Below are 10647 nucleotides of genomic sequence, written 5' to 3' on the forward strand. Positions count from 1 at the left end.
AATCAACAAACTCATTCGTAAGGCCAGTGATGTTGTGGGGATGGAACTGGACTCTCTGACGGTGGTGTCTGAAAAGAGGATGCTGTCCAAGTTGCATGCCATCTTGGACAATGTCTCCCATCCACTACATAATTTACTGGGTGGGCACAGGTGTACATTCAGCCAGAGACTCATTCCACCGAGATGCAGCACAGAGCGTCATAGGAAGTCATTCCTGCCTGTGGCCATCAAACTTTACAACTCCTCCCTTGGAGGGTCAGACACCCTGAGCCAATAGGCTGGTCCTGGACTTATTTCCTGGCATAATTTACATATTACTATTTAACTATTTATGGTTCTATTACTATTTATTATTTATGGAGCAACTATAACGAAAACCAATTTCCCCCGGGATCAATAAAGTATGACTACTACTACTACTATCTGTGAAGGTGAGATCAGAGGTTGGTCAAGGGGACAGCCAGAGGTATTTTCCCAGGGTGGACTTATGAGAGGGAACAACTTTAAGGTGAGTGGAGGAAAGTATGGGGGGGAGTGTCAGAGGTAGGTTTTTTACACAGAGAGTGGTGGATGCGTGGAACTTGCTGCCGGGGTGGTGACAGAGGCAGATACACTAGGAGCATTTAAGAGACTCCTAGGTAGACACATGGATGAAAGGAAAATGAAAGGCTATGTAGAAGGGACGGGTTAGATTATTCTTGGAGTAGGTTAAAAGATCGACACAACATCGTGGACTGAAGGGCCTGTATGGTGCTGTACTGTTCTATGTTCCAGAACACAGTGCATAGAATACTACAGCACAGTGTCATCAGGGTTTTCTAGAGCTGCAACATTACCTCGCGGCTCTTCAACTCAAACCCCAACACAAAATACAAGTTCAAGTTCAGGTTTATCATTATTCAACTGTACACATGTATACAGCTAAACGAAGCATCGTTTCTCAGGGATCAAGGAGCAAACACAGTACATATATCATATACAGCACATAACATAATATTAACAGATAATAAAAATATCTATAGGTGTACAAGTTGACATAAAGTGCTTATGCAACATTAGATTAGATTATGAGGACACGCAGTCCTCTTTTATTGTCATTTAGTAATGCATGCATTAAGAAAGATAAAATATTCCATATAGATAAATATACTACAGTATAACACTACTGTATAATGTCATAAACAATGTGTACTGGGTGGGAACAGGGTATTCAGTAGTCTCACAGCCTCGGGGAAGAAGCTGTTGCCCAGCTTGACTGCCCTTGTTCTTCTACCTGACGTCAAGAGTTCGAAGATATTGTGGGACAGATGCAAAGGGCCCTCAACAATGCTGAGCGTCCTATAAATACAATGCTTCTGGTATACATTTGTCCTGGCTTGGGGGGAGATGATTCTCTCAGCGGTCCTCGCAATCCGTTGCAGGGTCTTGCAGTCAGATGCCTTGTGATTCCCACGCCAGGTGGTGATACAGCAGGTCAGGACACTCTCGGTGGTACTCTGGTAGAATGGGGTTAGGATGAGGACGGGGAGCTTCGCTCGCCTCAGTTTTCTGAGGAATTGGAGACACTGGTGTGCTTTCTTGATGGGACTGAGGAACCAGGAAGCATCATCTGTAATGTGCACACCTGGAACCTTGGTGCTCCTGGCTTTCTCCACAGAGGAGCCATTGATGTGCCATAGGGAGTGGTCAATCTGCACCTTCTTGAAGTCCTACACTCATCTCTTTTGTCTTGTTGAGTCACGTTGAGACTCAAGTTATTGTATTTGCACCAGTCCACCCACCTCCTCTCTCAGGGTGAAGGAGCAACACCTTATATTCCGTCTAGGTAGCCTCCAACCTGATAGCATAAGTATTGATTTCTCCAACTTCTGGTAATTTCTCCCCTCTCTCACTTCTTGCTTTTTCCATTCTCCATTCAGGTTCCCCTCTCACCCCTTCCTTCTCCTCACCTGCTCATTACTTCTCCCTGGTGCCCCTCCTCATTCCCTTTCTCCCATGGTCCACTCTCCTCTCATATCAGATCCTTCTTCTTCAACCCTTTACCTTTTCCACCTATCACCTCCCAGCTACTTACTTCATCTCCTCCTGCATCCACCTACCTTCCCCCTCACCTTGCCTTACCTAACAAAAACCAATTTCCCCCGGGATCAATAAAGTATGACTATGACTATGACTATCTCCTGCCAGACTGTACTCCTTCCCGTCCTACCTACCTTCCTATTCTCCCCACTGCCTTTCCAGTCCTGATGAAGGGTCTCAGCATGAAACGTCAGCTCTATTCCTCTCCATGGATGCTGCCTGACCTGCTGAGTTCCTCCAGCATTTTGAGTGTTGCTCTGGATTTCCAGCATCTGCAGAATCTCGTGTGTTTACTTACTTACTGCCTGTTATGCCGCTGGCTCGCAGGGCAGCAATAAAGCTCCTCCATCACTCTGTCCATACCGTCGCACACAGATAAATAAGGATTCTATACTGCTGTTTCCATAACAATCGTTTTTTGACCAGTCAGTGTTGTTAGCCCTGAGGTGAACCCCTGAACCAGGAGGGTCAGTAGACTACTTTTAGTCTGGCTTCGACTCTTTGACATGGGTGACCCTACCAAGAGCCAAACCACAAGGCCCTGACTCCGGCTAACAGAGCTCTCTGGGTCATTGAAGCACGCAAGCCTCCAAACCCTACGACAAGGTTGTGGTCTTCTTCGAAGGTTTACCGAAGAGTTCAACCTGAAAGTCACCGCATTCAAATGCAAGTCAGATTCAGCTCTGCCTGGCGATACGTAGCTGAACAAAATGACTCAAGCAGAGGAAATCAAACTTTATCTTTCAGCATCAATAGTGCTTATTGTAAAACCATTACAGGGCATATTCAGGAAATATTATTTGTGCTTACGATCTGCCGCTATTTATAACACTAGCATAGGAAACAATCAGACTGCAATGCGTTCATTTGCAAGGTTTCAGCCGGCTTGGTTTGTTGTAGACCAGATAACTGCCACTCTCTCTCTCTCCTTGTCCACGTTACCACACTTCAAACCGCAGCCGTGAGACACCAACAAGAAACATCTGAGTTCTCCACAACAGTTGGGACTCCTTTAAACGGGGCCTAATTTTTGGATGCATTCTTACTTCAAGGAAAGCTCACTGAAGAGGCAGTTTTTTGAGATTATATCTGTGGATGGGAGGCGGGCTAAGGGCTGGGATCCGACGCGATGGGGTAGGCGCAAGGGGCAGTTAACGCGATAACCACTTCCTGGTGGGTATTAGCTTCCGGTTTCTGCAGTTCAAATCACAGCTGGTTAAGGTTCTGCTTGTGAAAAAAATTGTGGCCGGTTAGGCAGCAAAGGGGAAGTTGGCCTTAGTTGTGATTCTGTCACAGTCCCTATGGTCTGAGGGAGTCGGAGATCAGGCCAGGGACTAGCAGTCAAAATGGCGCGCTGGCTAGTTCAAGCCAGTGAGGCGAAGGGGTGGAACAAGAGCTGGTAGGCAATAGGTGGATCCAGATTAACGGGATGGGGGAGTGTTGTGTTTTTAATGTACCAGAGATAAGTTGAATAAAGTTGAAAATATATTAGACCATTAGACTATAAGTTATAAGAGCAGAATTAGGCCATTTGGCCCATCGAGTCTGCTCCACTATTTCATCATGGCTGATCCATTTTCCCTCTCAGCCCTAATCTCCTGCCTTCTCCCCGTATCCCTTCATGCCCTGACCAATCAAGAATCTATTAGCCTTAAGAATACATAAAGACTTGGCCTCCACAGCTGCCTATAGCAACAAATTCCACAGATTTGCCACTCTGTGGCTAAAGAAATTCCTTCTCATCTCCATTCTGAGGCTGTGATCCATGGGAAACATCCTCTCCACATCCACTCTGTCACCATTCCGTAGGTTTCACTGAGACCCCTCCTCATTCTTCTGAATTCCAGTGAGTAGAGGTCCAGAGCCATCAAACGTTCCTCATATGACAAGCCTTTCTATCCCGGAATCATTATCGTGAACCTCGTTGCACCCTTCTCCAGTGTCATCGTGTTCTATCTAAGATAAGGGGTGTTAAACCGCTCACAATACTCTAAGTGAGGCATCACCAGTGCTTTATAAAGCCTCAACATTACATCCTTGCTTTTATTGTTTGCTTAAGCATTCTTTATTTGTTTAAATCATTCATTACGGATTATATGTATAAATACATGATTTGCATATGTCATCATGCTACTGAGCGATATGTGCTCACTTCACTTAAAGTAAAAACAAAGTGAGACTCACATTTCGGACTTCCATCTTTTCCTTTCAAGTAGTTTAATGTTTCGGACTTAATGTGTGGGCACGTGGCCAAGTGGTTAAGGCATTGGACTAGCGACCTGAAGGTCGTGAGTTCGAGCCCCAGCCGAGGGAACATGTTGTGTCCTTGAGCAAGGCAGTTAATCACACATTGCTCTGCGACGACACTGGTGCCAAGCTGTACGGGTCCTAATGCCCTTCCCTTGGACAACATTGGTGTCGTGGAGAGGGGAGACTTGCAGCATGGGCAACTGCTGGTCTTCCATACAACCTTGCCCAGGCCTGCGCCCTGGAGAGTGAAGACTTTCCAGGCGCAGATCCATGGTCTCGCAAGACTAACGGATGCCTTTTTAATGTAACGGGGGTGTTGATAGGCAGAGGGTGAGGGAGGAGTGGAAAGTTGAGGGTTGGAGCTACACCTCATTTGCCGTCTAGGTAGCCTCCAACCTGATGGCATGAACATCAATTTCTCCAAATTCCAGTAATTTCTCTCCCCTCCCCCCCTTATTTCTTTTCCATTCTCCATTCTGGTTCCCCCCTTCCCCCTTCTCCTCTCCTCACCTGCCTATCACCTCTCCTCCTTCCCTTCCTCTCATGGTCAACTCTCCTCTTCTATCAAATTCCTTCTTCTTCAGACTTCCACCTATGCCCTCCCAGTTTCTCACTTCATCCCCTCCCACATCAACAACTGATGCTGAGAGATAATGATCCCCCTGTCTCTTCCCCCTCCTCCAGCTACCCTCCACCTGCCCATCACCCACACACTCCTCCCACTCAGTCCCCACCTCACCATTCAGCTTCATTACATTTAATGTTCCATGAAATTTATTGTTTTGCGGCAGCAGTTCAGTGCAATATATAAATTACAGTAAGAAATATGAATGTTAAAAATTAAGTTAAATAAGTGTAAAATGAGTGCAAAGAAAGAAAAAAATAGTGAGGTAGTGTTCATGGGTTCATCGTTCATGCAGAAATCTGATGGCAGAGGGGAAGAAGCTGTTCCTGAATGATTGAGGGTGTGTCTTCAGAGTCTTGTATTTCCTCACTGATGGTAGCAATGAGGAGGGGGCACGTACTGGGTGATGGGGGTCCTGAATGATGGAAGCCTCCTTTTTGAGACATCACCTCTGCCTTCCTCTCCTGTTCGTTCTCTCCATCCGCACTTCTCACTTCTATCCATGGCTTCCATGGTAGGCTGGACAGAGTAAATTTATTATCACCTGGGTCAGGGGCATGATGTTGAAGTTTTCCGTGCTGGGTCAGGAGTCTGATGTTGAGATTATCCGTGCCGGGTCAGGAGTCTGATGTTGAGATTATCCGTGCCGGGTCAGGAGCCTGATGTTGAAGTTATCCGTGCCGGGTCAGGAGTCTGATGTTGAAGCTTTCCATGCTGGGTCAGGAGCCTGATGTTGAAGTTATCCGTGTCGGGTCAGGAGTTTGATGTTGAGATTATCCGTGCCGGGTCAGGAGTCTGATGTTGAAGTTATCCGTGCCGGGTCAGGAGTCTGATGTTGAAGTTTTCCGTGCCGGGTCAGGGGCATGATGTTGAAGTTATCCGTGCTGGGTCAGGAGCCTGATGTTGAAGTTATCCGTGTTGGGTCAGGAGTTTGATGTTGAAGTTATCCGTGTTGGGTCAGGAGTTTGATGCTGAAGTTATCCATGTTGGGTCAGGAGTTTGATGCTGAAGTTATCCGTGCTGGGTCAGGAGCCTGATGTTGAAGTTATCCGTGCCGGGTCAGGAGTCTGATGTTGAGATTATCTGTGCCGGGTCAGGGGCATGATGTTGAAGTTTTCCGTGCCGGGTCAGGGGCACGATGGTTGCAGGGTAACAGTGATTCCTGTAGTTGAGACTGAAACTGCAGACAAGTGATGCTGATAAGGCTGTTTGCATCACATCACCGCGTGCCCTCGTGTCTTAGAAAGCACCGCATCAAGTCCAGCTTGTTGACTGGTTTGGAGATGGCAGTGCAAACAAGGCAAATGTTGTTTGTCGCTGTTCTCGCACTCACGACCAGTTCCTCTTTTTATGGAAGTAAATCAACTCAAACCACTGAAAAGGAACACAAATAAATCAACAGCTTCTCCTTCACCTCGACCTGAAAGAGGAATAAAATGGGTGACGAAGCTTACATTAGGTTGAAGCAAAGCATGCGAGTGTGAAATTTGTGCTAGGTCTTTCAACTACTGCACAAACCACAGAAAGCAAGGGTGGGTGGATGGGTGAGAGGCTTGTGGCAGGAGGGGATAGTGAGAAGGCAGCAACCATAATCAAAAACCTCCACCATCCAGGCCACGCTCTCTTCATGCTGCTGCCATCAAGCAGAATGTACCTTAGGTTCCACACCACCAGGTTCAGGAACAGTTATTAGCCTCCACCCATCAGGCTCCTGAACCAGTGTGGATAACTTCACTCACCTCAACATTAAACTGTTTCCACAGCCCACACACTCTCTTTCAGGGACCCGACAAACGCATATTCTCGGTGTTAACGACTCAGTACAGACAGGAGAGATCCAATTTCCCATCAGTGAAAACTTCTGACTGCTGCCATCAGGAAGGAGGTACAGGAACCTCAGGTCCCACACCAGCAGGTTCAGGAACAGTTATTACCCCTCAATCATCAAGCTCTTGAACCACAAGACCATAAGACAGATGAGCAGATCTGGGCTGATTAAGTCCACTCCACTATTCTATCATCACACATCAAAGTTGCTGGTGAACGCAGCAGGCCAGGCAGCATCTCTAGGAAGAGGTACAGTCGACGTTTCGGGCCGAGACCCTTCGTCAGGACTAACTGAAAGAAGAGTTAGTAAGAGATTTGAAAGTGGGAGGGGGAGGGGGAGATCCGAAATGATAGGAGAAGACAGGAGGGGGAGGGATGGAGCCAAGAGCTGGACAGGTATTGGCAAAAGGGAGATGAGAGGATCATGGGACAAGAGGCCGAGGGAGAAAGACAAGGCAGGGGCGGGGAAACCCAGAGGATGGGCAAGGGGTATAGTCAGAGGGACAGAGGGAGAAAAAGGAGAGTGAGAGAAAGAATGTGTGTATAAAAATAAATAACGGATGGGGTACGAGGGGGAGGTGGGGCATTAGCGGAAGTTAGAGAAGTCGATGTTCATGCTGTCAGGTTGGAGGCTACCCAGACCATTCTATCATGACTGATTTATTTTCCCTCTCAACCCTATTTTTCTGACTCCCCCACCCCACAACCTTTGATGTCCTTACTAATCAAGAACCCATGAACCTTAGCATTAAATATACCCATTGGCTTAGTCTCTATAGCCAGCTGTGGCAATTTCCCTTGGTAGGAAGAGATGGGGGAGTTACGGTTGGAGAGGTGGTGGTGTAGATTGAGTTTATACCTGTAACCAGCAGTTTTTTGGTTCCTCCATCCCAGTTAACCAGACCCAGTGATCGTTTCCACCGCCCTCCCAAGCCATCCAAGACCTCCCTTCCCTTTGACCTCTCTTCCCTTTGACCCTGACCCCATGACAAAATCCGAGAATCAGGACAAAACCCCCCGTAAAATGAGATAAAATATTGCACAACATGAATTAATTAAAACAATTCAAATGGAAAGAAATATACTTCAAAGTTAAGTGGCCTTGCTTAATTTTTTGAGTGTTTTTGTTTAACTGCAAGTAACAGCATATGCTATTAGGTTTTTGCAAACCTTTTACCCCCAACTTCTCTGATTTAGACCAGGGTGGATAACTTCACTCATCCCAACACTGAACTGATTCCACAACCTATAGTCTCACTTCCAAGGACTCTTTCAACTCATGTTCTCAAAATTTGTTTATTATTGTTCGTTTTTTTTCTTTTTGTTGTTGCACAAGTTGTTGTCTTTTGCTTGTTGGTTGTTTGTCCATTTCGGTTGTGAGTGGTTTCTCATTGGTTCTATTGTGTTTCTCTGTATTTACTGTGCATGCCCACAAGAAAATCTTAGGGTTGTGTATGGAGACGTATATCTTCTTTGATCAAAAAATTTACTTTGAACTCTGACCTTCCCTCCTGTGAAATGCTCTTTCATGTCACTCTACGACTGCAGTTCTAATATGGTGCCCACACCTCCTTCCTTCCTAGTTAACTCATTAGTAAGCCTCGTTTCTCTGTCACAACCCAAAAGAACCTTTGCAACTGATCAGAACCAAGTATTGACAGCCTGTAGAACATAGAACATAGAATAGTACAGCACAGTACAGGCCCTTTGGCCCACAATGTTGTGCCGAGCCTCAAACCCTGCCTCCCATATAAGCCCCCACCTTAAATTCCTCCATATACCTGTCCAGCAGTCTCTTAAACTTCACTAGTGTATCTGCCTCCACCACTGACTCAGGCAGTGCATTCCATGCACCAACCACTCTCTGAGTAAAAAACCTTCCTCTAATATCCCCCTTGAACTTCCCATCCCTTACCTTAAAGCCATGTCCTCTTGTACTGAGCAGTGGTGCCCTGGGGAACTATCTATTCCTCTTAATATCTTGTACACCTCTATCATGTCTCCTCTCATCCTCCTTCTCTCCAAAGAGTAAAGCCCTAGCTCCCTTAATCTCTGATCATAATCCATACTCTCTAAACCAGGCAGCATCCTGGTAAATCTCCTCTGTACCCTTTCCAATGCTTCCACATCCTTCCTATAGTGAGGTGACCAGAACTGGACACAGTACTGGACAAGTATGGCCTAACCAGAGTTTTATAGAGCTGCATCATTACATCGCGACTCTTAAACTCTATCCCTCGACTTACGAAAGCTAACACCCCATAAGCTTTCTTAACTACACTATTCACCTGTGAGGCAACTTTCAGGGATCTGTGGACATGTACCCCTAGATCCCTCTGCTCCTCCACACTACCAAGTATCCTGCCATTTACTTTGTACTCTGCCTGGAGTTTGTCCTTCCAAAGTGTACCACCTCACACTTCTCTGGGTTGAACTCCATCTGCCACTTCTCAGCCCACTTCTGCATCCTATCAATGTCTCTCTGCAATCTTTGACAATCCTCTACACTATCTACAACACCACCAACCTTTGTGTCATCTGCAAACTTACCAAACCACCCTTCTACCCTCACATCCAGGTCGTTAATAAAAATCACAAAAAGTAGAGGTCCCAGAACAGATCCTTGTGGGACACCACTAGTCACAATCCTCCAATCTGAATGTACTCCCTCCACCATGACCCTCTGCCTTCTGCAGGCAAGCCAATTCTGAATCCACCTGGCCAAACTTCCCTGGATCCCATGCCTTCTAACTTTCTGAATAAGCCTACCATGTGGACACAGTTCTAGCCGACACAGTTCTCTGTAAAACAGCCTGGGGTACCCTGAAGGAGTGAGTTCCAGCCACATTAGGGCTTGCTTGAAGCCCAAGGTTACAAGGCATATCGAGAAGGAGGACAAGAGAGTACGAGGTTTAGATGGGAATTTCACAGCTTAGGTCCGAGGCAGAGTTAGCATTGATGGTGAGGGCAGGCTACAAGATTATTGTTGAAACAAAGTGATCACTGGGGTCCGGACAAGGTTATAATGGTGGTGAATCCAGCAGGACTGTGGAGAATTCTGGCCATTCAGTGAGAACTTTATCATCAAACTCTGCCCAGATGGAATTCAAGCAGCTGTCCATGTTCGGGGGCAATGGTGTCCAGGAGGGAATGAGGGTGGATGTAGCAAGCTGGTTCCCGTAGCTCCTGGGGAGATCCAACATGGGCCCCAAATTAAAGGCAAGAAAGGCAGCTGCTTGGCCACCAACCGGCCCTCACCACTCAGTGACAATCTCATTCCGATCCTGGGGCTTTTGCGTATTGGTTGGCACAACACTTTACATCACCAGGTGTAAAATCGGGGTTCATTTCCCTCCGCTGTCTGTAAGAGCGTGTATGTTCTCCCCGGGACCGTGTGGGTTTCCTCCCACACTCCAGAGACACATGGGTTAGACATAGTAAGTGCAAGCATGCTATTTTGGCACCAGTAGTGTGGCAACGCCAGTGGGCTGCCCCCAGCCCATATTGGGATCCAGTTGGTCATCGACACAAACAACGCATTTCCCTACATGCGACAAGTAAAGCTAATCTTTAATAAAGATCTTTATATTTTCTCCCTAAGGGAGATTGCTAGGGCAGTTTGTGTGGGGTGGCTCAGTAGGGCAGTGCTTCGCACAACATTTTACAGTACAGGCAACCCAAGTTCAATTTGCTGCTTGTAAGGCGTTTGTATGTTCTCACCGTGACCATGGGGGTTTCCTCCTGGTGCTCCGGTTTCCTCCCACAGTCCAAAGACGTACTAGTTGGTAGGTTAACTGGTCATTGTAAATTGTCCCATAATTAGGCTAGGATGAAATTGGAAGTTGCTGGGAAAAGCTCCCTCACTC

The sequence above is a fragment of the Mobula hypostoma genome, chromosome 15 (genome assembly GCF_963921235.1).
Source record: "Mobula hypostoma chromosome 15, sMobHyp1.1, whole genome shotgun sequence".
Lineage (NCBI taxonomy): Eukaryota > Metazoa > Chordata > Chondrichthyes > Myliobatiformes > Myliobatidae > Mobula > Mobula hypostoma.